The sequence below is a fragment of the Coloeus monedula genome (genome assembly GCF_965178545.1).
Source record: "Coloeus monedula genome assembly, chromosome: W".
NCBI classification, from domain to species: domain Eukaryota; kingdom Metazoa; phylum Chordata; class Aves; order Passeriformes; family Corvidae; genus Coloeus; species Coloeus monedula.
In genome coordinates, this window is record NC_138821.1 from 18,400,918 (window position 1) to 18,421,193 (window position 20,276).

The following is a 20,276-nucleotide window of genomic DNA, read 5'->3' on the forward strand; positions in this document are numbered from 1 at the left end:
GCTGTTTCACTCGCCACAGGTGGTGCAGGAGACAATGTGAGAATTAGATTAGGTGATTAGATTGGACCATTAGAATGTTTTTCTTAATAATCTTACCTTTATATTGTCTGTTTGGTTTGGGCCAGAGGTGGGAGAATAATTTTTTAGTCCTAAGAGAAGAAGTAGCAAAAACCTTTAACCTTAGCAATTGTTGGGTCTGCAGAGGGCCAGGAGGATCTGAAGACTGGCCATGGGTGGCAAGCCCAGTCGAACCTAAAAGGTGGGTTAACACCCTGTGTGAAGTCCATAATGGAATGGGATTTTGGGATGAAGAAGGAAGTCCACAGCGACTTCATTCTTCTGAAAGAGGCATTTATCATCTAAATAGAACAGGAGGCGTATATGTGGGAAAAAGTGTTTTTGACTGGACTTCAGGTTTAGATTGTTGGACCCCCAACTCTCCTCCTTACGATTGTTCAAAATATCAAGGCAGATAGAATCAAACGCATGTTAAGCTCACTAATGGTAGCTGGGTACAGTGTTCCTACCATAATTATTGAAGGGATTTTGAAGGCTGTAAAGCAGTGGGGAGAGCCAGGTTTTTTGACCAGTTATTTTTAAGTTGCCCCCGAGATAATTCCACAAGTAGGACACGTTGTCCGTGACTATCAGTGGAAGTGGCAACACCGGAGCGGAACTCGAACCCTTTTTAATAAGTTCTGGTCCAGATCTAACGAAACAGATCTGGGATGTAACTGTAGGTGGAAACTTCATGTGGGAGCTTAGAAATGCAAATATTGTGATTCTTATGGTTGAGCAACTGTTGTTGGAGGACCATTAGGCCCAGGAAGCAAGCTGTATTTTGACCCACCAATTGATGATGAAAATTGGGAAGGCCCCTTTGCAAACGGAACATGGGCTATAAAAAGACATTATTGGATTTGTGGCCAACATGCCTATCGCAGGTTACCCCCAAACTGGTCAGGGATATGTTATGTGTGGTATATTAGACCGTTGTTCTTTCTGCTACCACAAGTTCAGGGGAATCACTTAGGAATCAAGGTATATGATGATCTAATTAGAGAAAAGCAGTCAATTGATGCATCCCTGGCTGGAGAGAGCACCCAAAATTGGGGAAAAGATGAATGGCTACCTAAGCGAATCATACAACACTGGATCAGCTGTCGGGGTCCCTGCCCCCTGCCATGTAGCCCTGGGAGAGGAGCCCTAGAGGGGAGGCACGGGGTTTCCCTAGCCCCTGGTCAGCCTTGTTCCCCATTGGTTGTTTTGTGTTCCCCGGCATGGGGAAGGACCCTCGGGTCCCGTGACTGTAACAGTTCCTCGGCAGACCTCCGGCCATGCGGCTGGAGAAATAAACATCTCTGAAACATCTATCAAGAATTGGTCCATATATATTTCTTTTCCACGGCCTCCTTGTTTGATACATCATGTTACAGAATCTGCACTGTAACAATCAGCCACTTGGAATCCAAATGAATTATTATCAGGTGCCAGAGAACCCAATTATAATTTGAATCAGATAATTAGGTTACAGGCTGTCTTTGAAATAACCAACCAGACAGCTACAGCTCTTGACCTTCTTGTCGACCAATCCACTCAGATAAAGAATGCGATATTTCAACATCGGATGGTATTAAATTATCTATTAGCAGAAGAAGGGGGAGTATGTAGAAAATTAAATGACTCAAACTGCTGTTTGTAAATAGATGACAATGGAAAAATGGTGAAACAAATAACAAAGGGAATAAGAAAGTTTATACATGTACTAGTTAAAATGTGGAAAGGATGGGAATGGGACATGTTTTCGTGGTTACCTGGTGAACTATGGGTTAAACAAATGCTTTTTTCCCTCTTATGTGCTATAGCAACTCTAATCTTTTTACCATGCATGATGCCTTGCTTAGTGCAGCTCATTCAGCAGGTGATCAAGAAAATGCAGGTAGTAGCCATGCCTACAGATCCAGAAATGGCTACAAAAGGACAGAAAATTATGTCACTGCAAATAATCACAAAACCAAAAAAGACCCAAGAACAGAAAATTAAGTCAATGATAACTAAAGTTTGTAAAGACAATTACTGACAAAATAAAAACAGGAGGGATTGAAAGGAATGAGAAAGAGGTGTCTTTACAAAAAAACCCTGTGGGTCTGCTGGTAGATAAAGCCAGATACTGAGAGGTGAAAGAAGCAATGGGAGGAACCATAAATTCCATAGGAATTCCACTAATTGACATAGACTGTTACACACCCAAGGCCGTGCTAAAGCCCTGGATTTAGAGAAAAAGAACAGAGACACAAGGGAGAAGAAAAGAGAGGAGGGATAGACATTAGAACGGGAGCTGTATTACGTGATTTGGGAAGTCTGTACCTCTCAAGTACCTCAGCCAATGGGGAAAGAGAGAGGGAAATGCGGCTGGGAAATTAGGATAAAAAGGAGGCTGCATCCTCCAACAATTTGGGAGACCCTGTGGGAAATGCCCATGACCTCTCCCTTTATTCGAATAAAGTTACAGGACTCGTCTGTCTCCTTCTTGGACATAAACATCTCGTGTTTGTGGATTAATTTTCCTGTCAATAAGCAGACATTTCTTTATTCAGTCACTGGAAACATGGGAGATAACTCCTTTCGAAATGTGTTCCACTTAACAAAAAAACCCATCCATTTTATCTACTTTTTCTGCTGAATCATCATTACATAAGTTCTTTTGCATACTGTGCATGCTATGCCCGCTTTTAAATTTTAACCTTTACATTGATTGGTTCTAATAGTTAATAACTTCATCAGTATTCTTATCCTAAAACAATCATTGCTCATCTCTCCTGAGGTCTACTGATTGGAATCCTTAATATTTAAATCAAAATGGGAAGGGTAGCTATTTTCCAAGCAGCATGACTGGTGAACATGACTGTCTCCATAGGTTCTTAACCAAAACAGAAGGGTCCAGCAACTCCATGGTGAGGTTTCTGCGGTTACACATTCCAAACACAGCACTCCTGATATTTCTGTACCTTATACTTGACCATTTTCTACTTAAAATCATAGCTAACCCTTTAATATGATTTAATTATATATTTGATCAAAATATTCATAACACTATGATGAGTGTTTTATGTTAATTGGATGTTGTATTAAATCCTTTGCCAAAGTTCCTTGACTTTCTATATCTTGCCAGTAAACTTTGTGTAATTTTGACCTCTTGAGAATATCTGGTCGGTATTTCTCCTGTGCGTCTAACCCAGAGTAAAGGAATCTCAGTAAACCCCTAGCATTTAAATGCTTTGGGGTGTTATATTTTAAATTGGCATAGTTGGGAGGATGCTCTGGGTTTGATGAAGAGGTATTTTGTTTGGACAGAACTGCTAGCTGCAGAATGTGATAAATGAGTGAATGATAAATGTTGTCTTTCACATATATGATTTTAACATTTATAAGTGATGATGTATTATGTAGAAGTAGTGTTAAGGTAAAATGTAGTTAAGTAAAAATGAGATTAAGGTAAATTGTAACTTCGAAATAGTTGTAATATGTTAAGAAATGTATTAATAAACACATGGTAATAAATGTCTTTTCAGCTGAGAAACTACAGAGCCAGGAACCAAAATATCTTAGAGAAACAAAGAAGATAAATCGCTTGCATCCCAGGAAGTCTGTTATCTCATCAAAACAAATTAGGCTGGAGACTGTGGAGGCACCGGAGGGGGGTGCCTGTCTTCAATTCTGAAGCTATCCAGAGGACTGAAGCATCATTGTGCTGGCAGAAGGGGCAGAAACCGGAGAGGGGGGAAAGTTGAGTGAAGTGTAAATTACTTTCTGGGCTTAATGAATATGTAACAGTTTAAGAGAGTACTTAAGTCCACAGTAAAATGAATGGAGCGCGCCTCTGGCAATATTGCCAAGCACCCCAGCGCTGTGATATGTCTTTGTTCTACTAATAAATGTTCAATATTATATTGCTAAAAATTTAGCACTTGAATTCATTTTTTTAAATGGTGACCCCTTGTGATAATCTCCGCTAAGACCTGCTTTCTTGCTGGGAAGGAGGGACGCCTCTAACAGCATTCTGTAGCCCAGGAGGACAGCAGGCACTAGCAGGCAGTAATTGGAAACACGTCCTAAATCGTGGAACAAGGCAAAAATTTTTTTTTCTTTTTTTTCTCTTTTTTTCTTTCTTTTTGAGCTCAGCTCCCTTGAGGAGAACCACAGTATATCGCCCATAATTCTTGTGCATACAAAGACCCGAACAAGAGAGGACGACCCTGGTAAGTCTTGTGCAGGGGGACGTGAAGGGGGATTGAATGGTGTGTGCATGAGACGAGGACTGGACAGTCCAGATCCTCGAAGTGAGTGTGGAGCTCTTTTAACCGCATTTTTGTTTTCTCACATGAGACATGACCGGTGACCAAGCGAAGTGAAAGAAACATGATGAATGATCCCCTGAAATGATTCCTTAGGAGTTAAACACCTTGGTAGAAATCCTCATGCAGGAATTCTTAGGAGTTAAACTCCTTGGTAGAATCCTCAAACAGGAAGTCTTAGGAGTTGAATGCCTTGGTAGGAATTCTAGGAGTTAAAACCCATAGGGGTGGGGACTCCGTGGTAAGGGAGTGATTTCCTGGATGGTCCACTGGGAAATCTCATTAAAATTACCTAAAACAGAGGGATTTTGGCTTTGTTGTGCAGATTTATTGGGAGTTCGGTTTTTGAGTTTAGTTCTGTTCGTTTGGCCTGGCGGTATAAGATTCATTGGTGGTTTTATTATTGGTGGACCAGTGTTACTGGTGGTTCAATTCTGTTTGGTTTGGGTTCAGCTTGTAGAATAAAGTTTTTTGTTTTGGTTTGGTTGGTTGGTTTTGGTTTTTTTTCCTCAGTAGTTCAGTCTTCTTATCCGAAGGAGAGAAAACTGTTTAGGAAAGTAAACACAAGATTAATAAAGGTGTATAAGAGATAGAGTAACGGGTGGGAAGTTAAACAACATGGGACAAAAAGCAAGTAAGACAACTCCCAAGAAAAACAAAAAGGTGTTGGATGATATACTGTGGGGTATGCCCAGCCCCTGCCCTGGAGGGAGGCCTGCTGATAAGGAGATTACATAACCTCCCAGCAAGATCCCCTTGAAAAAGGCAGCACTTCTCGGTGAAGGTGAGAGAAAACAAGAACCATGATCCTCTGGGAGACCCTATGTAGATTCTTTGTAACCCATTGGCTTCTACCCTCTCACACCCACCCTTGTATCCCTAGAAGATCTACCCTTCTCCCCTTTTGAGTTCGGAGAGCTCGTCCCTAGCCTCCCCTTCGTGGGGTGCGGACTAATAAAACTGCCTCATGCAGAACTGCTAAACGAGCCTCTCTCTCTCCTCCTGGTCTAGCGTGGGGTTTGCCATGCAGAACAAGAGCTGAAAATCACTCTCGCTGAAATCACTAGAGAGCTGACAGCCTGCTGAGACAGGCACCTTTCTGCAAAGGCACCCTGGCGGCTGAGGGAACGCTGTAGACCTCTGGAAGACTGTCCCTTGCGGGACACTCTCTCTGGGTCGATCACGGTTTCCTGGGTCTGAGCCACAGACCCCAACCCGGCTGCAATAATATACCACCCGATAGCCCACTGGGGGTTATGATAAAGTACTGGGATGAATCTAGTATTACTAAGGGAAAAGATAAAGTTAAAATGATAAACTTCTGTATGATGGTATGGGCAGAAAGAAAAATTAGATCTGATAATCTACGTTGGCTGAAAAATGGTTCATGTGAGGGTTGGATGTGCCAAGCATTAAATGTATATGTTAACGGAAAGAAGCCTTATAATCTGGAAGAATGTGAATATGCGGCATGTTGGAGGGGATCAGAGGTAAAACCCACAACAATTCTAAAAGTAGAGGAGGATAAAACAAAGCTGGGGGGAAGTAATTGGGATCCTTTAGAACATCTCCCTCCACCTTATAATCCCCCTCCTGGGGAGGCTCCGCTACAAGAGGGACTTCTGCCACAGGGAGAGGAAGCCCCACTTAGCGTAGAAAACCCCCAACCATGCTGCCGAGTTACACGCTCAAGAATAATAGAAGAAAGGGGAGAGGAAAAGTTATTTCCTTTAAGAGAGGTCCCTCTGGGGGGTGTACAGGGAGGAATTGGGTTTGTAAATGTTCCCTTAAACTCTACAGAGGTAAGAAGTTTTTAAAAAGAGATGAAAGCATTGTTAGAAGATCCCTTGGGTTTGGCAGAACAGTTGGACCAATTTCTAGGGCCGAGCATATACACATGGGGAGATATGCAGTCCATTATGAGTATATTATTCACCCCAGAAGAACAACAAATTATTAGAATAGTGGGAATGAGAATATGGGAAAGGGAAAATCAGCAAGGAGTCCCCGCTGATCAGAAAATGCCTCTTCAGAGTCCCCAATGGGACCAGAATCAACCTCAAGGTAGACAAAATAGGGTGGATTTTCGAAACCTAATCTTAAAAGGAATAAAAGAGGCAGCCCCAAGAGGACAAAATGCAGCTCGGGCATTCAATAGCCGACAAGGAAAAGATGGAACACCCACGGAATGGTTAGAGAGACTTAGAAAAACAATGCACCAATTTTCTGGCATCGACCCCTCTGGCCCAGTGGGACAGGCAGTACAGGCAGAATCCACAAAGGGGGGGAAACCCAGAAAGGAAAGGGGGCGGGACAGTGCTCGGAAAAGCAGTCAGGGACCCCTGGGGGAAATACAACAGGGAAATCAGAAAGACATGTGGGAAAGTTTAGCTGTCATTACTGTGATGCTCCTGGGCACTTAAGGAGGAATTGCCCGAAGCGGGCCAAAGACGTGAAAGCTTTTGAAGGGGAAATGGCATAAAAGTGTCAGGGGCTTTTTATACTGGGGATGGAACACCAAACTGAGCCCTTGATAAAATTAAAAATAGAACCCCAGGAAGACGAAACAGAATTCTTAGTTGATACCAGAGCCAATACAACATGTATATTAAAGGTTCCTGAGGGGTGTTGTATAAGTAAAAAGGTTATTAGTGTGATAGGGGCAAAGGGGGAAAGGTTTAAGGTACCCTTAATCGAAAATGTATATGTAGAAGGCCCTAATCGATTCGCAACTGGAGATGTATTGTTAGTCCCGGGTGCCGTACAGAACTTGTTGGGGCGGGATTTGCAATTATTATTAGGTATAGGTGTACTCCCAGAGGAAGGAAAAACGAGAGCAAAGATTTTAACTAATGAAGACGAGAATAAAATTGAACCTGAAGTGTGGGCATCCGAAAATAATCGAGGAAAGATAGACATGAAGCATTTAGGGTGCCTGTAAGTCGTACGCGTGGCCAGAGCTGCTGGTAAGCCGCGAGGAGATGTCCCGCGCGCAGCATAGTCCCTGTGAGGGTAAAGGTGGGGCTTGCAAGCAACTGGCTACCGGAGCGGGCAAGGGGGAATCGCCAACAGAGAGCGGCTGCTAGCGATCCTGGGAGCGGATCGGGTGATTCCAAAATGGGAGGGTCCTGCCGGAACTCGTTACTGTGTTGGGAAAACATAAGCGGGACCCTGAAGCTATTACAAGTGAGTGTTGTGAACATTTTTGCTACTAGTAGCTGGTTTGAATGTTGTTGTGTTGCTTATATGTCTGTGTGGATATTGGTTGTTGCTGGATTGCTTTTATGTGCGTGTAGCCGTGTATTAGCTCGCCTATTCATTTGTAAATCGTGTGTTGTGTGTTACCGTGTGCGTGTTACCGTGTGTTGTTGGAGTGTATAATATTGAAGCATTTGTTTGGGGTGGTGCTTGATTGTTGATTTTGGAATCGTGGCTGGGCAAGAGTTTAGGAGAACCCCTCCCCCTCAGTGGTTCGGTTTGGATTTGTGGGAGTTTATAAATCCAATAGGACATTGGATAGAGAGAAGTGGCAAACGGGTCCCTTTACAGAGAATATACAGAACCTCTGCAGGAAGATTAGTAGCTCTTGATTAGGAACAACCAGCAGCAGAGAATTTAGGGTTTGAAAGAGTACGTGGAATAGCTTGTTTGTGTGGATGTGTCAGAACTTTTTATTCAGAGGGAGGGTGGCATGTTGCATGGGTATTGATACAGTGTAAAGTTTGTAAAAGGAGGTAGTACTGGTCTTCTGCCAGACGGCAGAGCCTGTGTTCTCAGTGCTATCAGCGGTACTCTAGTGAAGTTGATTTTGAGCCTGAGATTTTAAAGATTGTGTGTGGAAAGTCGCATTTGGTACCTGAGATTTGGGAAGTTTGGGAAGAAAGCTAGGAAAGAACTGTGAGAGTGCAAAGAAAGGTTTAAGTGGAAGCGAGATAAAACTAGGAGACGGAGATAGAAACAACAGTGGCTAAGCAGGGAGCGAGGTGGTTACCCCATCCCTCAGTAGTTATATGGTAGGAGTATAGCCCCCAACTCTTTCCGTTTATGTGTCCTATCTGCACGAGTGATAGAAGGGACTCCCTGCTTTGTGTGTGGGTGTAAGAAAATTCCAGCCCCACACCGGCTGTGGGTTTTAGCTCAGTGCGGATTTTGTAGAAGTCGGAGACATTACAGTTCTATTTATTTAGCAAGCAGAGATCTGTGCTCGGAGTGCTGGGAAAGCAAGAAACATTTCGTTTTAAAACTTTTGTGTGGCAAGGAGCATCACATTCCTAAAATAGTGTGCTAGAAACAGATTGGGAAGAGATAGTAAAGACTTTTGAAGAAATTTCAAGTGGCAGCGAAGCAGGCTTGGCAGAAGGCATAGGAGAATTTATAAAGAGTGGCTTATACACTATACAGGTGACCCGAAAGGAGTGGCACAGTATTTGAGTGAACTCAAACTCTGAATAGGATGGGAACCAGACAAAGTAAGGAAATTCCCAGAGCAAGCCCGCTGGGCTGTATCTTGGCACATTGGAAAGAGATAGTAGGAGCTGGAGGCACAGAAAATAAAAGAACCCTTATAAAATATTGTACCCAGTGGTGGCCACTGTATAAATTAAAAAATGAAGCAAAATGGCCATCTAATGGAACTTTAGATTATAATACCTTGCTTCAGTTAATGCTGTTTCTGAGACGGGAAGGTAAATGGGAAGAAGTTTCTTACGCTGATGCATTTTTCTCCCTCCGAAAACACCCTGAATGGCAGAGAGATTGTGGAATCAAACCCCCCAGTGATCCTATGGTGTTAGCTCTGGAAAAAGAAAATAAAAAGGGCCAAGGAAGAATAAAGCAGTGTTGTTCGTCGTGCAGTATAGGTTAGAGATGTACAAGGTCAGACAAAGTCTATCAAGCAGCAGCTCAGGGACAAGATGATGATGAATTAACCAATTTGCTTAAGCCTCCCCTTAGGAGACAGGAAGAGGATGCGGACTCGGAAGGAACACCAACGCCAACCCCTCTCCCCCGGGCAGTCCTGTCTCGTCCCGAACCAGGAAACAGGTACTGATGGCACCTCTGAGAGAGGCAGTGGCACCTGATGGGAATACAATGTTGATTAGAGTACCTTTCTCTACTGCTGACCTAGATGCATGGTATAATGTTGCCAAAAATTACCGAAGTGATCCAGCGGGTACCACTGAGCACTTGCGACTTATAATCAAACAGCATAATCCAGATTGGGCTGATATACAATTATTATTGGGTGGACTAACAGAGACAGAAAGACAGTTAGTTTTGAAAACAACTCAAGACTCTGCAGAGGACTATTACAAAACACAACAATTAGATGTAAAAGATTACTTCCCACTCCAGGAACCACACTGGAGTCCGAATAGAACCGCTGAATTAAAGAAATTAAAAGCTTATCAAGAATGGATAGCAAAAGGGGTGGAAAGGGCTATTCCCAAGACCCTAAACTGGTCAGCTTTGTATGCAATAAGACAGGGTCCTTCTGAGTCACCATCCAAATTCCTGGATCATCTGAGGGACGCAATGCGCCGCAATACATCGCTGGATCCTGAGACCGAGGTAGGGGCACAACAGCTAGTATCTTTGTTTCTCAGAAAATCCACAGGAGACATCAGAAGTAAATTGCAAAAACTTCAGGGACCAGAAGGGAGGAACCTGGAAACTCTATTAGACGTAGCTTGGAGGGTATTCAGTAATCGAGAAGAAAGTTACAAGCAAGGGATGAGGAAATTGGTAGCAGTAGTAAAGGAAGGAAATAGAGAAAAACCCAGACAAGGACACCCCAGACGAGGACCTCCCAGACAGGGCCCACCCTGGCTAGGTAGAGACCAATGCACAATTTGTGGAAGGTCTGGCCATTGGAAAAACGAGTGCCCAGAAAGAAGACAAGAAGACCACCAGAACAGAGGAAACTGAGGAAGGGGAAGGGTGGTTGCAGATGTGAAAGAAGATTGAAGAGGACCGGGGGATTCCACCCTAGCAGATCCACTGGTTATAATGAAGCTAGGGGAAAAGGAAAAAGAAATAGAATTTTTGGTTGATACGGGGGCAGCATACTCAGTTTTAAATAAAGCTTTAATGCCTGTGGGGGATGACTATATTGTGGTGCATGGAGCAACTGGCCAATCTGAAAAAGCTTATTTTTGCAAGCCATTAAAATATAAAATTGGGAAACAATGGGGTATTCACAAGTTTTTATATTTACCCAATTCTCCAAAAGCACTTTTAGGAAGAGATCTATTGGAACAATTACAAGCAACCATTACTTTTAGGAATGGGGAAATTATTCTGGAGGTAAATGATCAACAGTATGTGGAAATACTGAGCCTAATATTAACAACCAAAGACACTGCAGAGGAAATTAGGGAAGAGATAATGAGTCAAGTGTTCCCAGGAGTCTGGGCCACAGATGTACCTGGGAGAGCCAAAAATGCAACCCCAATACAGATCAAACTCAAAGAAGGGAGACAACCAGTTAGAATTAAACAGTACCCCCTTAAAAGGGAAGACAGGGAAGGAATGGGCCCAATAATTGAAAAATTCTTACAGTTGGGATTGCTAAAAGAGTGCCAGTCTGATTTCAACACACCTGTCCTGCCTGTCCGTAAACCTGATGGATCTTACCGGGTGGTACAGGATTTATAAGCTGTTAACAAGATAACTGAGGATCTCTATCCTGTGGTAGCAAATCCTTACACTCTGTTAACATGCTTAGCACCAGAGCTAACTTGGTTTACCGTTTTAGATCTAAAGGATGCCTTCTTTTGCCTCCCTCTCCATGAAGCCAGCCAGAAAATTTTTGCATTCAAATGGGAAAGCCCTAAGAGTGGGGGCAAAACCCAGCTCACATGGAAGGTGTTGCCTCAGGGATTTAAGAACAGTCCCACCCTGTTTGGAGAGCAGCTCGCAAAAGAAGTAGAGTCCTGGGAAGCCCCACCAGGAGAAGGGAAGCTATTGCAGTATGTGGATGATCTCCTAATAGCTACCCGAACAGAGGAAGCTTGCACAGCCTGGACGGTAAGCCTCTTAAACTTTCTGGGACTTCAAGGGTACAGGGTATCTAAGAAAAAGGCTCAGGTGGTGAAACAGAAAGTGATCTACCTGGGCTATGAAGTCAGTGCCAGGCAACGAACTTTGGGGCGAGATCGCAAAGAAGCGATATGCCAAACCCCGAAACCCCAGACAGTGAAAGAGTTACGGACTTTTCTGGAGATGGCAGGATGGTGTAGACTGTGGATTTACAATTACAGGCTGCTCGTGAAACCACTATATGAGCTCATTACAAAGGAAAGCAGAGATCTCCAGTGGACAAAGGAGGCCACGCAGGCCTTCAGCAGGCTAAAGAATGCCCTCATGTCAGCTCCAGCTCTAGTACTTCCAGACGTGAGTAAGCCATTCTTTCTATTTTCCCATGAGAAACCAAGGATCGCCCTGGGAATACTAGCACAAGACCTGGGCCCATACCGATGGGCAGTTGCCTATTTCTCTAAGCAGCTAGATGCAGCAGCCAAAGGATGGCCTGGGTGCCTCAGAGCTGTTGCAGCAGTCATGCTAAACATCCAGGAAGCACGCAAGCTCACCTTGGGTCAGAAAATGACTGTGCTGGTATCCCACACGGTGTCCGTGGAGCTGGAAGTGAAAGGGGGGCACTGGCTCTCCCCACAAAGGTTTTTGAAATATCAAGCCATCATGGTGGAACAAGATGATGTAGAAATAGTGGTAACTAACATTGTCAACCCAGCTTCCTTTCTCAGTGGAAATCAAGGGGAATCGGTGCGCTATGACAACCTGGAAACTATCAAAGTCACCTACTCCAGCCGCCCGGATCTAAAGGATACCCCTTTAGACAACGCAGAGACCTGGTTTACTGATGGGAGCAGCTACGTCATCAGTGGAAAGCGGCATGCTGGGTATGCAGTTACCACCTGCCGCGAGGTGATAGAATCCGGACCCCTGCCAAAAAACACCTCTGCACAAAAGGCTGAAATAATCACCCTAACCCGTGCCATAGAGATGGCAAAAGGAAAGAAAATAAACATCTATACAGACTCAAGGTATGCCTTTGGAGTTGTACATGCACACGGGGCCATTTGGAAAGAAAGGGGACTGTTAAATTTGCATGGAAAGAACATCAAACATGCACAAGAAATAATGCGGCTTTTAGAAGCAGTCCAGCTACCTGAGAAGGTAGCAATCATGCACATGAGGGCGCATCAAAAGGTGAGCTCAGAATTAGAAGAAGGAAATGAACTGGCGGACAGAGAGGCAAAAGAAGCAGCAAAAAGTGAGGTAACAACAACTGGAGCCTTGATCCCAGATGGAGAACTTTCCCTAGAGGGTAAGCCAACATATAATAAAAAAGACAAGAAATTGATTAAAGATGAAAGGGGAACATTCAACCAAGAGGGATGGGCTATCACTGCAGAAGGAAAATTGGTTATTCCCTCTCATTTGCTATGGGCCGGAGTTAGAGAGGAGCACCAGAAAACACACTGGGGAACAAATGCCTTATATAACTACTTAATTGGGAAAATTATCGCCAGAAACTTATATGAAACTGTTGTGCAAGTAACTCGACAGTGCAACCTTTGCCTCCAGACTAATCCCAAAAATACCCCCAAACCAAAAATGGGCCAGATTGGGAGAGGCCATGGGCCTGGACAGCAGTGGCAAATTGATTTCACGGAACTTCCAAGAAAAGGGGGGAATCAATATTTACTAGTACTGACAGACACTTTTTCAGGATGGCCAGAAGCTTTTCCTACTAGGACCGCTAAAGCTCAGGAAGTAACCAAAGCATTACTACAAGAAATAATACCGCGCTTCGGAGTTCCAGCCACAATATCCTGAGATAGGGGACCACATTTTATTTCAAGGGTTGTACAGCAAACTAGCCGATATTTAGGCATAGACTGGGAACTCCACACTCCATACCATCCCCAGTCGAGTGATCAAGTAGAGAAAATGAATCATTTGATGAAACAGCAAACTGTGAGATTAAGGCAAGAAGCCAACCTACCCTGGCCACAATCTCTTCCACTTGCATTGTTGCGAATTCGGACCAAGCCCAGAATTAAGGAAAAGCTAAGTCACTTCGAAATACTTTATGGGAGACCATATGGGGTACAGAAAGGCATATCTACCCAAATAGGGGAAGAGACGCTAACCACCTATATGATTGCTTTAGACAAACAGCTTAGAGAAATTGAAAAACATGTGGCTGGAACTCGAAGTCGAGGCTTGGACGGTCCTGTACATGACGTTCAGCCTGGAGATTATGTATATGTTAAGTGTCTTACAGAAAAGACTCTGGAACCACAGTGGGAAGACCATTCCAGGTGCTTCTCACCACTTACATCGCGATTAAGATCAGAGAACAGAGTGCCTGGATTCACCATACTCGAGTAAAGAAAGCTCCAGAGGCTCCTTGGAAAGTGACCCCTGGGGATGATGAATTGAAATTGAAGTTTACCCTAACAAAATGAAAATGTCAGGGTGGCACGCAAGTATAACCCAGAAAATTGTTTTTCTCACAGTCATAATTGTAACCTTCAGTTGGGAAGTTATTCATAGGAGAGAAGACATACGGTCCCAAGCCTTTATGCGGTTTACGGACTCATGGGGAAATATTCTGATTTAAAAAATTTAAACCTGTTGACTGTGGTCATGCACGTAAATCAAGTGTATACAAAGCAAGAATGGGAAAAACAAAGAACTTGGCAGCTCCAGGGAACTGTAGGAGAAAAAATCAAGATAGGATGCCAAATGATTAACGGAACTACTCATAGAAAAGCAACCCAAATCAGTGTCTCAACTACTCCTACAGACAAACACCATGAGATCTGTAGTCATTCAAGTGAAGCAGATTGTTGGTATAATTTTACATTAGTACAGACCCTTGAAGTGGTTTGTCTTTGGGGCCAAGACAGTAATGGACTCTCATTCAAATTCCAGATAAATGTCATGGCTAGGCCTACTATGACCTACTCTGGCAATCAGATCCAAACCCATGTCACATCACTTAAATCTCAGCCAAAGGTTTATGAGATTGGCCCTTATGTAGCGAGAAACACAGGCCAGCAATTACTGCTGTTTAATCCAGAGTGGTCTCTTAAGCGTGTAGAACTACTAATGCAAATTAACATTTCTGAGATCCAACCAGCCTGCTCCCCTTTAATTCAAACATCCTTTGAAGGGTGGACAGCCTGGCTGCAGAAGCAAACCCCCCTCAAGGGCAGAATGCGGAGAGACCTGACTGGCATTCTGGGAACAGGACTGGGAGTCATAAACGGAATTGATTCAGAGATATTGATGAATAAATTGGCCACGGCAACCAGTGACTTGACCAAATTAAAACAGCCCGTACAATCTTCCCTATTAGCATTGGGAAACAGCCAGTGGCAAATCTCAAAAATACTCCCAGACCTCGCAAAATTCAGCGACCTGGACCACAGACTGATATTAAACACACTTGGCACAGCTCAGGACAATGTCTCATTAGCCCTTAGCTGCATACAAGCTCAATTATGGATGCAGTCCACAGCTTCCTTAATCATAAGAGAAGGTAATGAAGGTGTTTTTCCTATTGAAATCCGAGGAGCTGTTTGGGACAATGCTACTAAATTAGAAAGAAAGCGCCAATCCTGGTGGACCCTGGTAAATTTCACCTATGACCCAATGACTAACATAGCTATTGCCTTTGTGCTTACGATACGGAATGCCACAGTTTATGTAATTCATCCGATTGTCACATTGGGACTAAACCATAAAGGGACAGTTTTTTACCCCTCCAAACACAGAGTATGGGCTCGGATGGTGAGAGGAAAGTGGCAAACAGTTAATTTAGAATCTTGCATCACACGGGAACAACAAGGATTTATCTGTGAAAGTAATACACCTGATGCCAGAGACATATGTCTTGATGCAGAACAAGGCATTTGTCACTTTGAGATCCACCCAGACATTTCACCAAAAACTGTACTTGTATATATTGGCCAAGGTTGTGTATGCTTAAGAACTATCTGCACTTCTATGATGATAGATGACAGTAATATAAATGTAGCTGCCAAGAATCACTCTAATATTTGTATTTGTAATTTTACCAAAATTGTTGGGTGTGACTTTTCGTATTTAGCACCAGTTGTGTCTCATCAATTAATAAGGTCTAACTACACCATATACCATAAATTGCTACCCACACCTATTGGGATGGACCTAACATTAGTAAAGCAATTAGTGAAACATCAGGACCTAATGGAGATTTTTAGAGAAATCCAAAGAAACGGGGAAAGGACCTTAATCACCGTCCATTATGACACACAAGAAATCAGCAGAATCTTGCAAAGAGTAAAACAAGATGCAAGCCATAACTGGTGGGACTCGCTTTTCGGGTGGTCACCTACCACAACTGGCATCCTAAATACGTTATGTTGCCCCATAATTGTTTTATTAACCTTGGTTAGTACCTGCCTCATGCTGTCTATCACATTGCTTATTTGGAACTATAGAGTACTGAAAAGGTTATCAGTTTTAACTACTTTGCCAAATGCACATGGGAAAACATTAAGGGATGGTTACCAAAAAATTCATTAGGCAAAGAATTTATGTATTAGTAAAGGAATTTACTAACTCTTTAGAAAAGGGGGGACTGAATCAGGGGGATGGGAAGCAGAAGAATTAGTTTGTTAAGAACAATGCATCTAGCTTGGTCAACATACCAGAGCAGGAAGAAAAGATAAGAGACCACTGATAAGGGCAGGGGGAGTCTCGGACAGACATCCTGTGCTCAACCCAAAACTAGCTCAAACCAGTCTCGAAGCTTAAACTCGGGCCAGGGGTATAAAGAGCATGCACAGGGAGGAAAGGTGAAAAGTTCAGGATGAGGAAGACTCCTGGCTTCATCAGAAGAAGACCCTCGGAGACCCCTACCAAAGCCAACAGACAACACTGCACACGCGCAACGTAGATGTAAATGACTTTTGGGTTCATTATAATACGAAGCGAGGCTGGGCGGGGCTAGGTGAAGAATATGTATAGGCATATTGGGAAACTTAATGGATATGGAACTTGTAACCCGATAAATACCAAGCTGAATGCAGCTGTCGGCACGCATGACTTTGGAGGAGCTATCCCCCATACGTCCCAGCGCTGGAATAAACATACCTACTTTACTACTTATTCTGGTAGTGGAGTCTTTTCCGCTCATCACCACCAGTGCCATTCCAAATACCTTGTTTAAGTCATCCTAATAGTACGTACTGTGGCTGGGTCGAATGTAAGTGTGAACGCTGTAAGCAAAATTGGTATTGTATTTCCTATAAGCGGCAACCTTGATGTCTGCAGTGCTGTAGATACAACCACCTGACTGCACTCCATGACCTTCAACGCCTAGCACAGGTTGTAACCCTAATTTGTGGGTGGAAACTAGCACTCTCTGCTGAGTGTGAAATAAGTAAAAAGCAGTGGGAAATTATACAAGCCCAGGTAAAAGAACATCGGCCTGACGGTCAGTAAGACACTTAGAATTATCCGAATTATACAGAATAAGAATAATGCAAACTCTCAAAGGACCAAAAGAAATCATTACCAACCAAAAGACCCAAAGTAGGCAGCTTTCTTGTTTAAAACATCCCCACTTAAATCATCAAGCATGGGTATTGTGCAAATGTGTTAAATGCCCAAATAAGTGGTATTGCTCCTCAACAAAGAGGCATCCCCACTGTCTGAACTGCCAAAATAATAAAGAACAAAAGGGTCAGGAAAATGCTGTGGTAGAACAAATTTTGTGTGGGTGGGAGTTACTTGTACCTGAAATTTGGGAAATTCCCAAAGAAAAGTGGGAACAAGAATTACGCTTATGTGCAGTACGGTTTGCATGGAAGTGGGACAAGTGGCGTAAAGAGGGCAAGACTGGGTTGGCCTCTGCACTTGCCTTAGGTATAGTCTGGCCACGAGCAGCAACCTCAGAGGGCATGAGACAAGGGGGTGTATGCCATACCGGACCTCTGATTACAACCGTGGCGATCATAATTATCGCATGCATCCTCGCATGGGTAACCCCAAGCAATGCAAATCCAGCAAATCCCTGCACCAAGTGTAACTCCCTTCTACGATGGGGCAGTCGTGCTTCTTATCTAACCTGGCACACGATGGTAAATGACGAATGTTATTACAAAGCATCCCTAGAGACTTGTAATTATGGTAAACACTCACTATGGGTAGCCAAGTTAAAATCCTCAGGGGGACACCAGCCGGGACCACTGCGTCTGAAGGGACAGTATGCTTGTTTTGTCAATGCAGAAATGTGGGGCATTTCAGACGGTGGGGGTGCACAAGACAAAATTAAAAGAACTAAGAAAGCAGTGAGTGCAGACTCCCAAAAGCTCCTCGAAACAGACTCAGTCACTCCCAACTCTTTCACATTCCCTCTACAAGACAGTTAAAGAACAGCTAAAAGAAACAATAGCTTTCCTGCTGGTAGGCGAAAATCTGTTTATAGATTTAATGGAATGGAACAGCCCAAGTGCTAAATGTCAGCGACTGTTGGATATGCGCAGGTGCTTTAACAACAGAGCTATGGCCCTGGAAGGGAATTAGCCTATTAGAATAAAACCAAAATATCTAGAGAACACCGTCCTGAAGTATGGATGCTAAATTCAGGAGTAATGGGTGAAGAATGCATCAGGAGGGAAGGTAAATCAATGTATAAAACCTCGGAAGGAATAACCCTGTGTAAAAGAACTCTATTCACAAATGTGACCCACTGTTGGTGGTCACCAAAAACCCCCAATGGCTATTGGAAACTGAATAAACAACCAGATGAAAAATGTAGCACCTGGAAAAACATTACCTTATTCTGGTGTAACAGTAGCAATGATGACTTTATCAGTCCTTTTGCAGGCATGGCAGAGTTACATAATTACTGGAGCCGCAGTAACAGTGTTAATATACCGTGGGATGCCCCCGATGGGCTCTTTTGGATTTGTGGGAGAAAAGCTTATACTAAACTTCCCAAAGATTGGAGAGGAGTTTGTACAATTGGAACCATTCAGCCAGGATTTTTTCTATTGCCAAAGGCAGTAGGGAAAAATTTAGGCATTCCAGTTTATGAAGATTTACAAAGACAAAAGCAAAGCTCAGCAGAAAATATCCGAAAATGGAGTGGTAATATAGGAGGCACTACAAAGGTGGAAAAACGATGAGTGGCCACCTGAAAGAATAATAGAATATTATGGCGCAGCCACCTGGGCTCAAGATAGATCATGGGGATATAGGACCCCCATTTGTATGCTAAATAGGATAATAAGACTCCAAGCAGTGGTGGAAATCATTAGCAACAAAACAGCCTCAGCCTTAGAATTAATTACTGAACAGTTATCCCAAACCAGTGCAATGACGTATCAAAACTGTTTAGCCCTTGACTATTTGCTAGCAGAGGAAGGTGGAGTATGTGGGAAATTTAATTCCTCCGATTGTTGCCTGCAAATAACTGATAACGGTCAAGCTATACTCGATATTGCTACTGACATGCGAAAGATTGCTCATCTACCGGTTCAAAAATGGGAAACAATACTAGAAGCTGGCTGGTGGGATAAATTCTTAGGAACCGCATGGTGGAAAAAACTATTTTTTTTCCTCGTGTGCGACTGCTGGGTTGATATTCCTTCCTTGTTTAAGTCCCTGCTACATTCGGCCAATCACAAGTGTCGTCCAAGGTATGCAGGTAATTACCATGCCTATGGACTCAGGACAAACTACTTCTGGAACAACACAAAGGATAATGATACTGAGTGTTATAAACATATACTATAATATTGGCTTCTTGCAAGTATAAAGGTAGATATTATATAATGTTAGAAATGCTTTTTGCTGTGTAGATGTAGTTTTCTCTCTTTTTAGCAAGAATGTTAGCAAGTGTGAGCAAGTAAGATAACCTCCAAGCAAACAGAGGATGAGGCCCAAGAAGCTGCTAATTAACACTTTGTCCAGGGAACTAAAGGGCCCAAAGGCTACTCCGCCTGGAGAACTGGCGGCCAGGAGAGTCTGAGAGCCGTTATCACCGCTCTGCCTGGAGAGACAAAGAGGCTCAAAGCTGCAATCAGCCCTGACTGTCTGGAGAATTAAGAGATCCACCCTACCATCAATTTTTACCTAGCGAGCCCAACCCCAAGAATCTAAAGAAATAAAACCGCAAGGCAGAGGAATACACACGCTCTAAAAAGGCGGAACCAAGGAGTGGCCATGCAGAACAGCTCCTGGAAAAGTTTGAATATGAATAGAGAACAGACAGTAAAAATGGTATAAAAAGGACTCACCTCGAGCATCAGGTGTGATCTTGGCAGAGCGCCAAGGCACCCGGCCGTTACCTCTTTGCTTTATTTTATGTGTCTCTTATTGTCTTTATATTAAACCCTTTAAATTCTCACAGGGGAGCGAACCTCGTTTTTCACAATTGGGGGCTCGTCCCGGATCTACACCTCGCCTCTGAAAAGCGTGGGAGGATTCAAAAAGTGAGGGTGAGGTGCCCCCCGCCCACGTTGGCAGGGTCCTTGCTTAGCATCCTCTGGCGCGGTTTGGTGGCAGCAGGGCAACACCCGGAGGACAAGAAAGACACAAAAATAAAGCAAATGAAAGAGAGCGCTCTCGACAAAAATCCCACAGACACTGGAAAAGAAACAGGACTGGTAAGTATTGTCCAAAGAAAAAAGGGGTGGTTACGGGAGATGAGTGTGTGTGAATGAGACGCGGACTGGTTACCCCCAGATCTGCGAAGCGAGTGTGGCAGTCTCTGAGTGCTGCAGTTCCGTCTGGTTCGTGAGAACAGCAGCCAGTGAGGAGACGAAGCGAGAGATAAGAAGAGTGAAAGAATCTCCCGGGGTGACTGGGACGGGGTACCAGGGAAGGGGTTGC

At 43.6% G+C, this 20,276-nt stretch overlaps 1 long non-coding RNA gene across 1 annotated transcript in view; it reads right to left on the reverse strand.

Moving 5' to 3' along the window:
- Positions 1–1,373: 1,373 nt before the first annotated feature.
- LOC309584657 overlaps positions 1,374–20,276 on the reverse strand; it is a 76,257-nt gene continuing 57,354 nt past the window's right edge. The window contains exon 3 of the long non-coding RNA XR_014227259.1: positions 1,374–4,900. This is a non-coding gene — a long non-coding RNA (uncharacterized lncRNA). The remainder of the gene's footprint in view (positions 4,901–20,276) is intronic.